Source organism: Nannospalax galili, unplaced genomic scaffold, assembly GCF_000622305.1.
Source record: "Nannospalax galili isolate Female #2095 unplaced genomic scaffold, S.galili_v1.0 scaffold387, whole genome shotgun sequence".
NCBI lineage: Eukaryota > Metazoa > Chordata > Mammalia > Rodentia > Spalacidae > Nannospalax > Nannospalax galili.
In genome coordinates this window covers 539,436-557,610 of record NW_008355795.1, presented here as the reverse complement: position 1 = coordinate 557,610, position 18,175 = coordinate 539,436, and the positions used below count along the sequence as shown (strand labels likewise).

General features: G+C 41.4%; 1 protein-coding gene across 2 annotated transcripts in view; it reads right to left on the bottom strand.

The window, feature by feature from the left end:
* Positions 1-18,175, bottom strand: part of Erich3 (glutamate rich 3) — a 119,430-nt gene that overhangs the window by 100,867 nt on the left and 388 nt on the right. The window lies entirely within an intron of this gene.

Here is an 18,175-nt window from a genome sequence, read left to right as displayed (position 1 = left end):
TTTGAAATTTGCCCTGTTCTGACTTTTTCTAGTTCCCTGTCTAGAACTTGTAATGCTAACTACTCTTGCCTTTACTTCTCCTTCACATCTCCTATTCACCAGTCAAGGACTTTCTTTTTCCTTTACAGATAAGAGTAATGCAATTTGGGAGTCTTTTAGATAGAACCACTGATGGGTACCCCAATTGCCTTGCCCTGCGTCCCTGTTAAGCATGGAAGAAGCCAGAGTGGTCTGCATTCCCATTCCCCATTTGGGTAAACCTCTTCAGAGGATCATGTGATAAGAAGAGGAGGTAGGAATTGGCTAAGCTGTTAGGGTAAAAAAGACCCCAAAGAAAAGTAGTTTCTTGGCTAAAAGTCAAAATGTCCTTGGGCCTCTTAGTGACATACTCTGTTCCAAAGGCCAAAAATGTCAAAAGTATTTGGGAGCTCTTACATAATCCCTAAAAGATTTTAGGGTTACCTCTTCAGAGTGGGGAATGTTAGAGCAGCAAAAAGTCCTATAGAAAGAAAGAGAGAGAGAGAGAGAGAGAGAGAACATGAAAAAGTGATGGGGAGATATGGGAGGAGTGGGAGGGGAGGGAGTGGGTGTCGATTTGATCAAAACACCTTAGATGCATGTATGAAATTCTCAATAAAGTTTTTTTAAGTTAAAAAATATATATTTTGCCAGGCATGGTGGCACATGCCTGTAGTCCCAGCACGCAGGAGGCAGAGGCAGGCGGATCTCTATGAGATCAAGGCCAGCCTGGTCTACATAGTGAGTCCCAGGCCAGCTGGGGCTACAGGGAGACCCTGTTTCAAACAATATTTTTTAATTTAATATTTTTGTTTTACACCTATGAGTGTTTTGCCTGCACGTGTACTATTGTGCTCATGTCATGCAATGACCCCAGAAATCAGAAAATGGCATCAGATCCCCTGGAACTGGAGTTACAAACAATTGTTAGCCACCATGTGGGTGTTGGGACCTCGGATCCTCCTTAACCAGTGCTCTTAAGTCAGTGGTCTTAATCACTGAACCATCTTTCCAGCCCCCAATTATGAAATATTTGAAAGTGCGTTTAAAAACTATTAACATTGGTTTATAGGCTGGGCTTGTAGTTACTCTCGTGAGATAACTATTAAATGCTCACAAATTTTGTGAGATACTGGTGGCTTGAAATTGGCTATCATGGGTGGACTTCTATCACAGAATTTGGTAAATACTACAAATTAGGGCTCTTTTTTCCTGAAATGCCAGCTTTCCAGCATTCCAGTAATTACATTTTAAAGCTAAGTAGCAAGACTTAACCATAGGGAATAAATGATAAGATTTATTATATGAATAAATATATGGAAATCAGCCTTACAAACTTTCAGTCTGAAAATTCATCTTTTATATGCAGTATTTAACCAAAGAGCTTCTCTACCCGTCCATCAATTTCCTACCACTCACACAAAAAAACAAGAATTCTAGCAAGTGCAGAGGCATTTTCCAGCTGCCTTTCAATCAAGACATTGTATGCAGGGCATTTCTTTACAATGCCATAAAAGGAAAAGTTCAACTCACCTACCAACCTGGAAAAACTGATTACACCATTTTATGCTGAGCAGAATCAAGTGAGACTTATGTGAATGAGCACAGTTTTATTATTAAAGATGAAAAGCCTAATCGAGAGGTGCTTTGCATTTCAGAGGGTACTAAATCTGCAATTTGTCGAGTATGATATTGTTCAAGGAGGGTCTCCATCAAACCTCCACCGCCAATGCAGGCTTCTAACGGAAGCCAGTAAAACATATCTGTAACTCACAAATCAAGTGCTTTGCTTTGGAAAAGCATGTTAAACACTTAAAGCTCAGCGCCTACTGGCTTGATTGCAGGGATGTTACTCCACAGCTAACAAATAGGAGGCCCTACATGTTTGCCTAACTACCTCTCTCATTGTCTATACAAAAATTTGCAATACACTTAATTCTAGTTCCACGAGGAAGCTGGTCACATGCACGCTGTTCAACCAAGGGCAGGGCTCAAATCTCAGCAAAGACTCCTAGGGAAGAAGTAATCATATCTAAACTGAAATAACTTCTCCAAATAAGATATCTGAAAGTGATGTCAATAAGCAGAGCGATAAAAATTCATTAGCAATATCTCAAATCCAGAGAATTTAGCTCTTTCTCGAAACCTATGCCTATTATTCGTCAGAACATTTAGAAAAAATGGAACTGGATGCTTTCCCTCTAAAGTAGTGCAGTAACTTTTCTGTCATATTTGAGGCAGAGAAACCTGTATCACTTCCTGTTCAATGTAAAATTTGTTGAAACAAATAAAAGATAAGATTTGGAACCCTGGACATGATGTTCAGATGCAATTCCACCACTCCCACGGGGTATAACCTGGAGAATCCAACCCTCTTCCCTGATGATTATCACTGGCCAACTGCTTCCTGAGGCAGAAGATTCATTTACATTTACTTGGAGGTATTGTTACATAATTTACTTACAGAATTTTATATAAATCAATGTTCACCTAAGATCTGGCCAACCCAATCATTTTAAAGTGAACACAGGGCTGGAAAGATGGTTCCATGGTTAAGAGCACTGGCTGCTCTTGCAGAGGGCCCAATTACAATTCCCAGCATCTACATGGCAGCTAACAACCAATTGTGACTCCAGTTCCAGAGGATCTGACATCCTCTTCTGACCTCTGCAGCACTGCATGACATGGGTGCACTTACCTACAGGCAATACACTCATACACATAAAATAAAATATTTAAAAGTGAGTACAGCCCATTGATAAATCAAAGGGTTCCGGCTGGGGGAGGGGATGTCACATGCATTCCCACAGAATTGCACTTGTCCCATTCTGTGGTTATGGCCCCTTTTAGAATAATGATTATACATGTGCTTTCATTGGCTTTGGATTTTCCCTCCCTATAGCGCTTCCACAAGGTATCACATGAAGCCCAGACCCAGCAAACGAGTAAGCCAGTTACTGGAAACTATGTCAGTCTAATTGCTTGGTGCGTGTCCTTTATAAAAGACGACAACTGAAGGCGAGAACCTTTTCTTTTTTCTGTTTCAGGGTGATCTCTGCGGCACTGTAATAAAAGAAAAGCTTCAGATGCATGTTGCAGGTCTTCCGGTTTTATTAAAACACAAAAGCCTCCACGTGGGTCATCGTAGTAACAGCATTAAGTAGGTAAGTAAGTAAGTGCCTTTACAGGACATACAATAGCCTTAGAAGACAAAGTTCCCTGAGAGACAGAAAAACATAGCTCCTTCAGAGGAAGCTTGAAAAGAAGACCCATGCAGAAGAACCGTGAGTGTGAAGGTCAGTTGTTTTCCATTCCTTTATAAGAAAACTCTTTGCCAACTAAAATTAGACTGTGAGTCTCTGCAACCTGCTACTTTATAGGGGGTGACAGAACTGATATCCTCTAAATGGCTTCACATTACATTCTTCATTCTTTTTTATTTGCACCCAAACCTGCCAGATCTCAGCAATTACACTAAATATTGATTTACAATTTCTCTGTTTATTCTAACAATGCTTCTAGATGAGTCATAATATTATTTTATTTATAGCCTTAATATAATGGTTTGAAATGACTAGTTAAAAACAAAACTGGTCTCCAACTGTGCCAGCAAGACAGTTCTACAGAATTCAGAGATAAGGCAGTAAGAGAAGCTCTTGCTTGGACACAGTGTGACCAGATCTAAGGAAAACTTGCTATATGGGGGCTGGAGAGATGGCTCAGCTGTTAAGAGTACTTGTTGCTCCTTCAAAGGACCAGGGTTAGGTTTCCAGCACCCAAATGGCACCTAATAACTGTCTGTAACTCTAGTTCCAGCAGATCCAAAGCCCTCTTGTAGCCTCTAGGGGCTCTACATACAGGGGTGCCCTTAAATACACATAAAATAAATATAAAAACACTTTTTAAAGACCTGATAAATGACTCTAAGCTCTTTTTTTCAAGTTTTCCATCTTTGAACAGAAAAAAATGCAATATCTGGAAAATATACATTAACAGAAAAACTACTCATGTCAGCAGAAGAGAATGTGGCAGATAAAGGAAAAGTGGAAGGAAAGAAGGTTCTAGAAAGCAGTAATCTCTTTTCCCTCTCCTCCCTCTCCTTCTCCCTCTCTCTCTTTCCCCCCTCCCTCCCTCCTACTCTCTGTCTCTTTTAGACAGGGTCTCCCTGTAGCCCCAAATGGCCTGGAACTCAGTGTGTAGACCAGGCTGGCCTTGAGGCCTGGTTCTCAGAGAGGTCCACCTGCCTCTGCTCCCGAGTACTGGGTGGCTTGCACCACCATACAGGGAAAAGCAATGATCTTAATTTATCAAGTGTATTTGTTAAGCACTTACCAGAATGTTTGTAGAATGTACAGTGAACACTCTAGACAATGTGAGTGTGTATTTTAATTCTCACAGTCAACCTGTAAAGTGCTATATTCCTGCTCTTCATAAATGCAGGGAGGTAGAGTACACTGAGATACCCAGTTCTGGACACAGGACCCTACTGAGCCACTAAACTGTGTTCTGTGTTCAAGTTCAGTCTGAAGAAGGGACCCTGTGAGCTCAGGCAAGTGACCTGCAGAGAGACTGAACATATAACCCTAAAAAATAGTGAGTGAGGGGCTGGAGAGACTGCTCAGTGGTTAAGAGCACTGACTGCTCTTGCAGAGGAGCCGAGTTCAATTCCCAGCACCCACATGGCGGCTACGAACTGTCCTTAACTCCAGTTCCAGGGAAATCCAAAGCCTTCTTCTGACCTCCATGGCATTGCACAACACAGGTGCACTCACATACATGCAGGCAATACACTCATACACACACAATAAAAATAATAAAATATTTTTAAAAAAATAGTGAGTGAAAGTTCAGGGGCTTCGGCTTGATAAATAGAACGGTGTTTAGAAATCAAAGGGTGCCCTGTAAGGTGGCATAACCTGTGTTCCCAGGGCAGAGGGTTCTGTGGCAGCTGCAGAGAGGTTCTAGTAAGGAAAATGGCACAAACAGATTGTTGCAACCAGATAATCTCTCTGCTTGTATCCTAAGAGTCAGAGTATGGTCCTTGGATGTTTTGCTTCTCAAGTTGGATTTTCTGGGTCTGAATTTTGACTTGTTTCATAGGTGAGAACAAGCTACTCCCCATCCCTTTACTGTCCTCTGAAAAAGACATAATAGTAGTGCATCATCAGGAAGTCGGAGCTTTGAATGAGTGGATATGTGTGCAGTCCTTTGCAACTTATCAGCACACGGTGAATGCTCTATGGGTGTTAGAAGTAATCACTGAAGACATACATCTTCTCCCACTATGGATGACCTGTACAGATAAACTAACCTCACTGTAGGTAAAGCTGTTCTCTACAGCAACCATCCCTTACAGACTCTAAGGAGCCCTTCCCACATGTAACTTTCCACATTGGCAGGAAACTTCCTTGGATGACACCACACCTAAAATATGCTTCTCTTTGCTGCTTCTTCAAAGAATGAATAGTTGCTCATCATCCTCTTAATGCGATGCTCACCTAGAGCCAAGCACAGTACTCTTGAGCTTGGAGGCCCATGTTCCCTATTATGTTTTCTAGAGAACCCATAGAAGTACTGACTTGATCTTACTTGCTATGGCCTAGCTTTCGAAGAATGTGGGAAAACGCCTAGCTCTTTGTCAATGCACAACTAAATATTCTTTTTGCTGATCCTCAAACTGTTTTTTGTTTGTTTGTTTGTTGTTTGTTTTGTCTTGGGTGAACAGGTTGGAAGACTGCTAGAGGAAATCTGAAAACCCCCACCTTATTACACTTATGGATTATGATGGGACTTAATGCAAAACAAGTGGGTAAAGCTCGCCTTGCATGCTTGACTGCGTTCCTGTGTCCTTTTGCTCTCCCCAGGGCCAATGCTCCTGAATACTTAGCCTGTCAGTTCTTTTTCCTCCTCTGCTTTACCTGCTGTGTTTCTTCTACTTTTAGACATTCTCAAGAAAGGCATCTCAGAATTGTCCAGAATCCATACTGAAATGCAGCGAGGGGTAGAGGATGTTTCCTGGGCATCAACACTTCTGAAGGAAAAGAGAAGATGCGTACTGGAACAGAGAGAGAAGTCATACCCCACAAGAACAGAGCTAAAGCATGACCAACTCCTGAGCAAGTGTTGTCCACAGAGTTGTCCGTTCTCAGTCTGAAGTGACCAGGTCCTTATACATATCCATGCTACGTATCAGTGAGGCCTTCCCAGGAAGGAGACGACCTTTGACTAGGTATGAAGGAAGACCCTGAAGATACTGACAGCTGGAGGGTACACGGATGAACAGCAAGCACTTCCTGAAAAAGGGCTCAGTGCACCAAGCAGCTGTGTCAGTGAGTGTCATGTGTTCTCTCTTGTAAGGATCTGTGTTTAGAGAGAGGCCTGTAGTCTAGAGTGTATGCTGGGATAATGAAATACCACTCATCAGAAACCCAAGGTAAAGAGACCACTCTGGTGAGCAGGAAGTGCTTTCCGAAATTCAGTATGGAAATGGCAGTCTCCATTTCACAAAGATTTTTCCCAAGCTGAGCTAAGGCGGCAAACATCACCGAGCAGCTGCCCTTCCGTGTCGTGGCTGATTTACATAGAGAAATCTTTGTTTTTTTCTTCCTTTCTTTCTTATAATCCAAACGGAAATCTTCTTCAGTAAGCCCCATTCAGTCAGCTACATTTTCAATGGTATTACAGAGCATCTCACGGGAGGAAAACTAAAATTGCTCAAAGAGCTTCAATCAAATGTCTCTCATTTTTGTTTCCAACAAAGTTTGTCTCCCAAGAGCTGGTTCTTGCTAAGCAGTTGGAGATGATGTTCTGAGTCCGTTGTTCGCAGATCCCCACCCACTGGAACCGGAAAGATCCAGGTTAAATCTTCTCTTGCCCTTTCTAGTCTAGGTCTTCCAATACCTTCTTGGTCACTATTAATCCAAGTTTCCTCATCTCGGGGAAAATAATTCTGCCTTGTGGTCACGGAGCTTCTGGGAAGGATTAAACATGATATCGTAAGTAGATGGGCTGGTCCAATGGGAGGTTCCATCTTTTCAGCAGTGTCATTTGATACATTTTATTCTTAAGTGAGACAGATGTGTGTTAACCTGTGCTCTGAGAGTAAATAGCCTTTAGAATCCTTTAGAATCATCAAGGAGGAGGAGATTATTTAAAGTCCAGGAATTAAATGAACATGAACCAGGAGAAGTAAACTGGATAAGCACTAAGCCACATGAAGGGAGGCAGGAAACATGCCAGCCTTGTCTTAGGAAGGACTAAGATTGCCCCAGGGATGAGAGAACACTGTGGGGTCCACCTGCCTCTGCCCTCTGCCTAAACTTCTTCCACAGCCCCTCCTGCTCTGCCCATCCAGTAATCCACACAGTCCCAGAGTCTCTCCACAAAGCTCTGAGCATGATCGCACCACTCTTCTTCACACACAAAAAGAAGAGCTGGGTGGTCAGGGAGCAGCCCTGCTGCTGGACAGGAAGGGCGTCAGTACCGAAGTCATTAGACTCTAAAGACTCAAGCAAAATATACTTTACCCAAAGCAAAGACACCATAGCTGCTGCTCATGAAATCATTATGATGTGCCAATTTGTGTGCAGAGGAGTATTCATTACCCCACATCCAGACAGAGGGAAGTGGGGCCACAGAAAAGTGAACGTTCCTAAGTTCACAAAAGGCTTGACTAGAATAAAACTGACATTTTTCTAACTCAAAACTTAATAAAATAAAACCTCTAACTCTATAGCATATTTTTCATGTGTGTGCATATGTGGGGGTATATATATATATTTGTGTGTGACTATGTAAGTGTGCACATTTGTGTTTGTGTGTGTTTATGTCTATATGTATGTGAGTATATGTACTTGTATGTGTATACGTGCTTGTATGAGTATGTGTCTGAGTGTGTATATATGGACATACATATGTATGTATATATGCATGTGCAAGCATGTGTGTGAGAGAGCATGGGGGTACATGTGTGCATGATGATGGATAAACTGATTGTCAACTTGGCTGGGTGAAGAAACGCCTGGAAGATTGGCAGTGTGCACTTCTGGGGGTGTAAAGGCATTTTCAGAGAAAGATCATGAAAGCTCTGACCTGATGGAAGGATTAACCCTTTGAGGGATTCATCCTACGATGGCGCTATTGGGAGGTGGTGAAGTTAGGAGGCCTAGTTGGAGCAAGCACGCCACTGAGCAGACGTGCCCTGGGGCTTCATCCTGCCCTTGCTTCTGTCTGGTACCCACTTTTCCCTGCTTCTTGTTGACCATGATAGACTAATCTCTGAAACCACAAGCCAAGTAAATCTTTCCTCCCCTAACTTCTCTCAAGTAGTTTAGTCACATTGACACAAAATGACTTCAGAGAGAGAAAGAGATGGGGAGAGAGAAAGAGAGAGAGAGAGAGAGAGAGAGAGAGAGAGAGAGAGAGAGAGAGATTTCCTTACTAGAGTATCAGGCTTTCTAATTCAAAGGAATAGAAAATAATAAGAAAGACAAGTTCCAGACAGTTGGAACCCATACTCATCCCTCCTAGGACAGACTCCAGCCTCCTCTCCTGCCTTCCCACCCAGCTTCTCAACGTCTTGAGGCCTGTCTCCCTCAGAGCAGACTGAGCCCCCGTGGTCCTCACAAGGCTCGGGAATTTGACTTGCTTCATGCTCTTGAATTAAGCCTTGAAATGTAGACCTCTCGTTTATTTTATCTCGTTTACTGTTCTGCCACTTTCTTTACCCACAACTGGATTCTGGATATGAATATCTACACACCTCAGTCTGAGACCAGCATCACCCTCTCCCTGTGTCCTTGTTCTAGAAGACTCTAGTCACAGTCAAAGCTCCAGGTCCCCAGCTTGACTGACAGGAAAGATGTAGAGAAGGAGAGTCCTACATAGACATGCCCTCGGGATTTTGGTGAAATAGGCATTTGCTACAATTAACAGAAATTCCACACTATTGATTTCAAGAGAATGAAAGAATAAAAACCCATTTTTATACTTACAACATTCAGGAATCATACATTAATTTCTGACTTAAAATTTTAGACAAACATCAACTAAGAAAGAAAAGCCCTAGTGTGAACGGTGTTCTAATCAAGCTTCTGAAAATGAACAGGAAAGAGTTGACACAAGTTTAAAACAAAAATGAAGTGCTGCCCTAGGTACGGGTCAGCTTTCAAATGGCTGCTGGGCACGTGACACCTAAGTAAATAAGTGATGTCACCATCCTTCTCCATTTGTTCACGGTGGTCCACAGAGGTAATACCTATAATTATAGCACCATGGTTTTAGAAAAAGCTTTTCACCAGTTTTTAATGTTCCCAGACATTTCTCTAAGTCTTTTTTACTGCCCCCCCCCGCCAGCTTCAAAACTCTTCTCCAAGATGGGTTCTTTAATTATTTGAACTCTACATCTTCCTCAGGACTTAGATCTAAAAGTTCTGTAGAAATTTATGTGTATTCATGCACTGTTATTATATAAACCACCGAGCACCAAGCTAACAAATTAACATTTAGTATGAGCCAGGTCCTATGCAAAATGTACAAAGATTATCTCAATTGGTCCTAACAACAACCTGCAAATCAAATATACCTCCCACCTGAAGGTAGATAGAGTGGTCACTAAGCTTGCTTAGTGTCACCCTGTTCCTACCCCACAAGGCAGTCTAAATCTCAGATCAAATAAATCCAGTCTCAGAGAACCAACAACTTAAGCAATGTGGTGGGCCTGGGACTGGCTTGGAAAGACCATTCCCAAATATCTGTACTGTGTACTCCCCCAGTAGAATGTGGAGGACCACACACACTCCTCCTAGCCCTGACCATTCATGTCAGGCAGACACAGAGAAGTCTGCTGGAAGGATTACAGAAATGTTGTCCTGGTCGATCTTTTTCCTTTCTGTTTGGAGGTGGCTTTTTAAAAGCATAATGCCTGAATTTAATTTTTGTACCTTGCTACCACAGGAAAATAAGAAATTGCAGAGACAAAGATTCATAAAAACATCCAAGTCTTGACAGCGATAAAAAATGTAATCACCCACTACTGGCAAAAGAAATCATATATATTATTCTGGTTTGAGCTTCCACTAGTTTTGTTTTCTCTTTAAGTGGCCAAGGATATTCTTAACATGGGATCACTATGCTAGTTAAGAACAGCAAAAATCAGTGACGGTCACTGACATTGAAACTTATTTTTAAATTGATTATATAGATCTTTTAAAGATTTCAAACAAATTCCTGGAACATAGTAAGCCCTGAATGTGGCATTAGCACAGAGTAAAGACTCAAGAACCAACTGAATGAATGAGCAGATATTATTGTTATTATTGGGACAATAATATATGCTCATTAATGTAGGAGACAGTTGTGAAACTTGATCTTGATTGCCACCCTTAGTGGGATTTAGTATCACCATGGAAACAAACCTTTTGGCGTGTTTATAAAGGAATTTCTAGATTAAGTTAAGGAAGATGGGGAGACCCACCCTAACACAAGCAGCAGCACCCCGGGGCCGGGGGCCTGGGCTGAAGGTGAAGCAAGCACCAAGCTCCAGCAGTCTTTGCTGTCTGGTTCCTGAATGCTGACGTAGCTTCCAACTGCGAGCCAGAATAAATCCTTCTTTAAATCTCTCTGTCAGGTAATTTTGTCCCAGCAATTTGCAGAAAGTAACTAATATGACAATTTTCAGCCTCCACTGAGTTAAGTTGGGGCAGAGAACCAGTAAAATCTCCAAAGATATGCCTCTGTACCTTCAGGGTTTGCTATAGAGCCAGAAAGGCCTCTGGCATCGATGCTAGGAGGGGCAGACGTGCCTACATGGCACTTATTGGTGTAGCTTTAAAGCAATTGAGGAACAAATTTTCAAACAGCATATTTTTGTCAAAACAACTTTCAAAACAGGGATAAATCATAGGAACGAAGAGTGGAAATAATATAACAAAAACACTAACTATAATTACTTACAGAGGCGGATTTCAGAGCAATCTTGATTTTCTTCTTTGTCCTTATCTTTTCAAAGTAAAAAAAAAAAAACTTCAAAATACAAATAAGTAGAGGGAAGAATATTAAACACCACTTGTATCCCTGGTACCCAGCAATTTGAAGTTCTTCCCATTCTTCTATTGTAATTTACCACAGATTATTTTTATTGGACCCTAAACAATAGAGATGACATTATTGTAAATATCTCAGGCAAGCTATGTAGAGAAGGGACTGCTTGACACGAAAGACCCACAGACTTGAAATATTACAACCCGTCACATAGAGAGAATGCCAAATTAATGGCCGCGATAAAACACTATGACTCAATTCAATTTAAAATCCTTAGTTTGTAATGCCATTTCATAACTACTTTGTACAATTTATACTGTGTTTAGTTCCCTGCTGTTTCTTTCCTTGTTTCAATATTTTGCCCTAAGTATTTTCATTAATTTACAAATGTTTGTGACTATGATAGAAAAATAATAACAGTCACAAAAAAATGGATTGCCAGGTTAAAATAGTCAATTTTCTATCCCAATCAGTGCCAGACACGGAGGGTGGGGAATAATTTAACTATTAAGCAGACTTACCAAACGAAAAGCTCATCAGATCACAGTGCGATCACAGATCTGTGACCTTCATTACATTTCCTCACTGGGATTTTCTTCTATGCCGGTTAGGGTTAGATTGATCTCCCTTTTGAACTTTTGGCTTCAAATACCGTTCACCCTGTTACAAACTTAATGTATCCCTCCAAATTTCTATGTTGAGCTCCTAATCTCAAGTGTGACAACATTAGAAAAGGAGTCTTTGGAGCAAGTTTAGAAGATAGCTAAACCATCACAAATGGGATTAGCATCCTAAAGTGAAGATCACCCCGAGTTGCTGATAGTCAGGCAGTGTGAAGACATGGACAGATGGCAGCCATCTGTGAACCAAGGAGCTGACCTTCCCCAGACATTTGGCCTACCACTACCTTGATCTCGAATTTCACAACATTCAGAATTGTGCAAAATAAATTGCAGTTGTTTTAAAGGCACTCAGTCTATGGCATTTTGCTACAAAAATTCAGAAGGACTAAGGTACCCATGACCTCCACATTATCATCAATCAATCAATCTTTAGTTTCTGTGACTCTGTATTTCTTATAAAGGCGTCTTTCAGCTGTTAGAACCATGCAATGAAATCTCTCAGCTGTTATAAACAGGTTGGCTAGTCCACCAGGATGCTCATCAATGGATAGCATAGAACAGTGTGACAGAAATACATTGTCTAACAGTTCTAGAAGCTAAAAGTCCTGCACCATTGAGCAGGTGTCTAGAGATGGTTCCTCCTGGTGGACAGTCAAGGAGAATGAGTGCCAGCCTCTCTCCTTGGTTAATCAATGACTTTATCCGTGAATGCCCATGGGGTCTCCTCTCTGTATACGCATGTCTGTGTCCTAATCCCTTTCTCCTGTAAGGACACGTGTCAGATTAGATTAGGGCCCATTGCCTTGATCTCACTTTAGCTTTTTTCTTATATAAAGGTCTGTCTCCAAATGAAGTCACATTCTGAAGCACGGAGGGCCAGCACAACAACGTTGGAAGAACCAGAAGAGACCCGTCTGCGTAGGCAAAATGGATTTAAACAACAGGAATGGAGAATGCCCTTCTTAGGTGCCTACGAACCTCGATTCTGAATGATCTATGCTAGAAAACAGAATATGAGCACTGATGACCCAACAGAAAGGGCACAGAAAGCATCTGTGTTCCAAAATCTCCATGCAGACAGAAAGGCTGATGAGGGGACTCAGGGAAGTCATGCAACACTGAGCAGAAGAAATTCCATGTTACAACAGCCTTCAAGTAGACTGAGAGTCAACGACACAGAGGAGACAGGGAGAGGCCTAAGGATAAGTGTACTCACAAGAGAATGAGAAATTGTAAAAGAATTCAGATCTCTATCTCCACACTGTTCAATGTTATTTACTACTAACTAACATATATTCCTTATGGCTCAACATAGAAGCAATGGTTTGACAATTCAAAAAAATCCTTAAATCCTACCAGCAGCAGAATCACAGTAAGGCCTGAGTTTTCAAGCCACACTATACAACCTGTCACATCTTTTCCTCTCTTCTCCAGAAAACACATTAATCCAAAAAGGCAAACTCTAAGCTGAATTACTCTAGTCCAAGCAGAGGTTCTGACATAATCTGCACCGATGATATTGCTGATGCGCCAGGGCTGCGGTGAGAAGATTTTAGGCTTCTGGCTAGTGAAAGACCCGTAACACCCAGTCAGCCAGAATGCAGGGTTACTGTATGTCCTCTTCACACTGGGGTGAATTTTAAGGCAAAGACACACATATCCTTAAAAACTGTTTATTTAACCTGTAAAACACAAGGCACGATTCTGTGTACCATGCACTACTCAGAAGCTCTTCGAATGCCCAGCTTTGACAGTAGTACCAAGCCGAGGGAAGGACGAAAAAAAAATCAAAATATAGTGTTGACACACTCAATTCTTGGAAGGCACTGCACAATCTTCTTACTCAATGAAATTAGGACAATTAGGCACTTAAAAAAAAATTAATGTGGTAACTGTGCAAATGTATTTACTCAAAATAATTTATTTCAATGAAAACCATAAATATATGTCTATGATATATTTTTGCTGGTTAAAAGTTTTACTTAAATGAGTCAACTGATTGTCCTCTGTCATTTTTAAATGTTAGGAACATAATAACATCATTTGGGATTTAAAATTTAAGGAAAAATAGCAAAGACACTTGTAAAGCAGTATGAATACTGAGTTCAATATTTTACCTTTTTTGCTAATTTTAGTATCATTTGACTTGACAGCTTTAGTATAAACTTAGTATTTATTAAATCATTTCCTGACATACACTCCCGTCAAATATTGGTGTGGGGAAGTGAACACCTTACAAGAGGAAAGGGCCATCATTTTTTATATACACTACTTCTCTTGGTCTGTGTCAAAACAAATCAAAGAAAACTCAACAATAATTACAAAATTTGAAGGGTTTTCAAAAAAGCTTGTATTCTGGAAATTTGAAGTCTCAAAATACACTTTATCTTGGGTTAGATTAGCTGGGACTAAGATTAGCTCTTCCAGGTTGAAAAATCCAATCAGAGAAGTTGTATTTTCCATTTCTCTAAACTTTTGTATAGCTCTTAATCCAAATAAATTGAAGAATATTCTCTCTCTCCTCTATTTTCCTAAGCAGAGAACCCCGTTCCCTAAGCCAGTTTGCAAACTTGAATATGCACACGCATGGGATGCTGTAAAAGGTTTTCGTAAGGAAGTCAGGAACGCTAACTTGATCCATCAAATCAGCATCTCCCCTCAGCTTTCCCTTGAACTCTCCTAAAATTAAATCTTCTTGAAAATTTATTTCCAGTCATGTGGGTCCCATCCTCAAATGCCTGCTGTCCCTACTATGATTTCATAATCACTTCTATTTCCACAACGTATGGGCACCTCTCTCCCTCTGGTGCCCTGTTTGTGACACTGAGTTTACAAAAGGAGCAGCGGAGGGGAATTGTGAAGTGCAACACATTACATGCTGATACAAGGAGCCCTTCCACACTGGGCACCAAGCCTGATTATACAATACTCTCCAATCAATGCTTCCAGCGCAGCCAAACTCACTGAGTTTCATCAAACGTTCATCAGAGACATTTTTGGTGACAGCTCACTGTGACTTCTGACATGCAGCTCTGCAGGAATTCAAAGACTAAGGTGCAATGTTACGAGAGATGCCTCTCTGTTCCCATCCACATGTACCAGTGGGTTTGCTCAGCAAAGGAAGAATCACAACCATAGCTACTGTTAAAAGAACAAAATCTGCAACACGAAAGGTTCAGGTTCCAGCACCCACATGGCAGCTGACAACCACCAGGAGTTCCAGTTCAGGGGATCCAACGCCCTCATCTGGCCTCTGTGGGCATTGCATGCACAGTTGCACTTAAGATACATGCAGGCAAAACACTCAGACACATAAAATAAAAACAAATTTTACAAATAAAAAAAGAAACTACCCAACTTGAATTCAAATATTTAAAATGTTCAAGTCTGAAATTCTGTGTTAAAAATTAGATGATTTTGGTGGTAGGTGTGGACAGCAAACTAGAATGTCCTACAGTCACACAGAGGACTGCATTGCAAACGAGGGAGGGACCATGAGGGCCTCAAGAGAGTAAGTGGTGTGACGCACCAATGGTCAGTAACACACTGGGGCTGCCTTTTGGCTTTGGGTTACACATATTATCTAAAAACTGACAGTTTTACTTACAGCATTTTTTACTCTGGATTGAGTTATCAGATAGTACCAAGAATAAGTCATTCATTCATCATTTGTTTACTGTGATCTGCAGGACAGAAACATCTTTACACTGAAAACGTGTAAGCAAAAGAGTTCAAACAAAGGAAGTTTCTGAGGAATCCTTTGACACACACATTGTCTTTTTTCCTTGTCATGGACACACTGTTTCTCTTTTCTTTGCTTAAAGATTTATATTTGGGTGTGACTATCTACTCAGAGCCAAGTTGATCTCTCACACTGGGAGCCAACTTCACAGAGTCGACGATGAACGTGAAGGAAGAGCTGCGTCATTTGATTCTCATTGGTGATGGAGGGTATAAATCCCTACTGCGCCTCTAGGCTCAGTGTCCAGCTCACAAGCTCAGACATGCAGCCAGGCTGATCCACCTGGCAAGCTGAAGGGGACTATCCATTGAAAATTTCTACTCTAAAACACTTTCATTAGAGATAGTGGTGCTGGAAGTGGTATTTTAGAGTTGATACCCTCCAAATTGTATACAGTCGAGATGTGAAGTCTCTGTTAACTTTTGGCAGGATTTTTAAGACCATTTTTATTTATCCCAAACTCTATCTGAACAAAGTCAGCACAGGCCCTGTGCAGTTTTTACATCCAGCATTTCACGGTGTAATTAAGTAGGCAAGTAACTCGGAGCTAAACAGGGGCTCCAAGGAAAACATCAGGGCACTACTTACTGGCTGGTGGAATTTCAGAGACTTACAATTTCTGTTCTATTGTAAAACTGCACTTTATTACTGGTTTATTCTTAAAATGCAATAAGTATAAACCGTCTTAGTAATGATGGAGAAGGCGTCTCAGCTTTAATGAAACCTTTTATTTGCTACTCAAACTTTTATTATTTGCAAATGGAAACACAGGCGAGAAAAATAATTACTGCTTTTATTTGAAAGGGAGACTTTAGCAACTTGAATACTTTTGTTCTTGGGTGAATTCTAAGGCATTTAGACTGAATACAAGCTTGTTGTTTCCATTTATTTTTATAAACTCAACACAACATATTTATACATCGCTATTACCAAATCATTCTGTCATCATATATCAAAATACTAGATGGGTATGGTTATGTTCCAGCAGATGTTGGTCCTATCTACAGAGAATTTCTGTACATTTAAAATCATGCACATCAAACTTTTGAATGTAATGGTGAAGGATGGAGGCTCAGACTGGACCTGTCAATTTCATGTTATAGTCCTGACCCTTCCTAGCCGTGCAGCCCTTAGAAAGTCCTCGGTCCTAAGTGCCCTCATTTGTAGAGACAAGAATAATTAGAGTCCCCATGAGAATGGCTACAGAGTCAATATGATATTTCATGTAAACACCAAAATGGAGCCTGGCTGATGTAAACACTTAGTAAAAGGCTAGCCCTAACATGGCTTCCACACGTCACCACCAACATTTTAGATCACCTAGTACCATTTATTCAACCAACAACTGTTGGGCTTACCTTATGCTGAATGCAGTCCTAGACAGAGAGGCAATACTTAATGAGGCATGGTGCTAATATTTTGAGAAGCTTTACAATGTGCATTGCTACCCCATATAGCCTTTAAAGAGCACCAGAAAACACACAGTCCGTTAACTCACACATTCTCCTCTCCCCTATGCCCTCAGAACTAATGGAGCTTCAGAAAAATTTGATTTCTGTTTCTGAAATCTTCATCTTAATGAGCAGCTACACGTTTGCCCATATTTTCACATAAATGATTAAATGGTTTAATCAGAGTCTAACTTGGCCAAAAACTTGACAAACACAGGGAGATGACCGTGACTGACACATTCATTTTCCTGATTTTGGACAAAGCACCAAAGCCAGCCACAGAAAGCCTGACCCATGGCCAACAGCTGCCCAGGAACACAGCAGCAAAACGTTAAAGCACCTAAATTTAATTTAGATGGAGCTTCATTGCTTTCCAGAATGTTCTGAAACTGACTTCCAGAGGGACACCTTACAGGCCTAATAAGGTTTTCCAAGCATCACAAACTCCAAGTGATCTTGAATAGGCTAGCCTCTGCTAATTTGTTGTGCTTTAAAATGTGGAATAAATGCAATTAAAAAGAAAAGAGTTCTCATATTAGTTGCAACATCAATGAGGTTACCTGCTTACTAGATGTATCAATATAAAAAGCATCCAATGCCCATTACAGCCTTCCTTCAGAAGGAGGTGGGGTATTTCCCTTTCAAGGAAAGAATGGAAACCTTGTTTGTGCAAAAGCCAACAGTGACTGTTAACCTTTTGTGATGTGTTGAATGTTACCAACCAGGGTCTTCTGAAGACCCACCCACCCACAGGAGATCATGGTGAACCCACCCGAGTGTGCCCGCTCTCCCCAATCGCTTCCTCTCCTTTGACCCACCACTTTCCTGGGTCCAGATCCTTCTAAAGGAATTTGTGTTGCTTCTGAGACTGGGAACATGCAAATTCTGACATGAGGCAGCTCCTTCCAAGGAGACCTTCCTAAGCATAGACGCAACCTCACTGGTTTTTGTGCAAGCCGCAGTGAGGCTCTCTCTCGGCCCCAATTCTCCCAGCCAATGCCTATTTTGGTAATCTGTACTTCTGCATTTAAACACGTATGTTGTACATCACAAGGTCTTCATGCCAGAGTCAGTCCGGGCTCAATCTACACGCTTTCCACGTCCATTTTTATTTTCCGTCTTTCCAGGCTCAAAATTTCAAAAGGGCAGAACAGTGGTGGAAGAAGCAAGGATGGGTGGCGGGGGAGGAGACGGGCGGGCGGCCTGCCTGGGAGGTCTGCCACCCTCCTGCAGCCTAGAATCCGTGCGTTCCTTCCTCCCCCTCTCCTGGCCGCCCCTGGGCTCCGCAGCAGGAGGAGGAG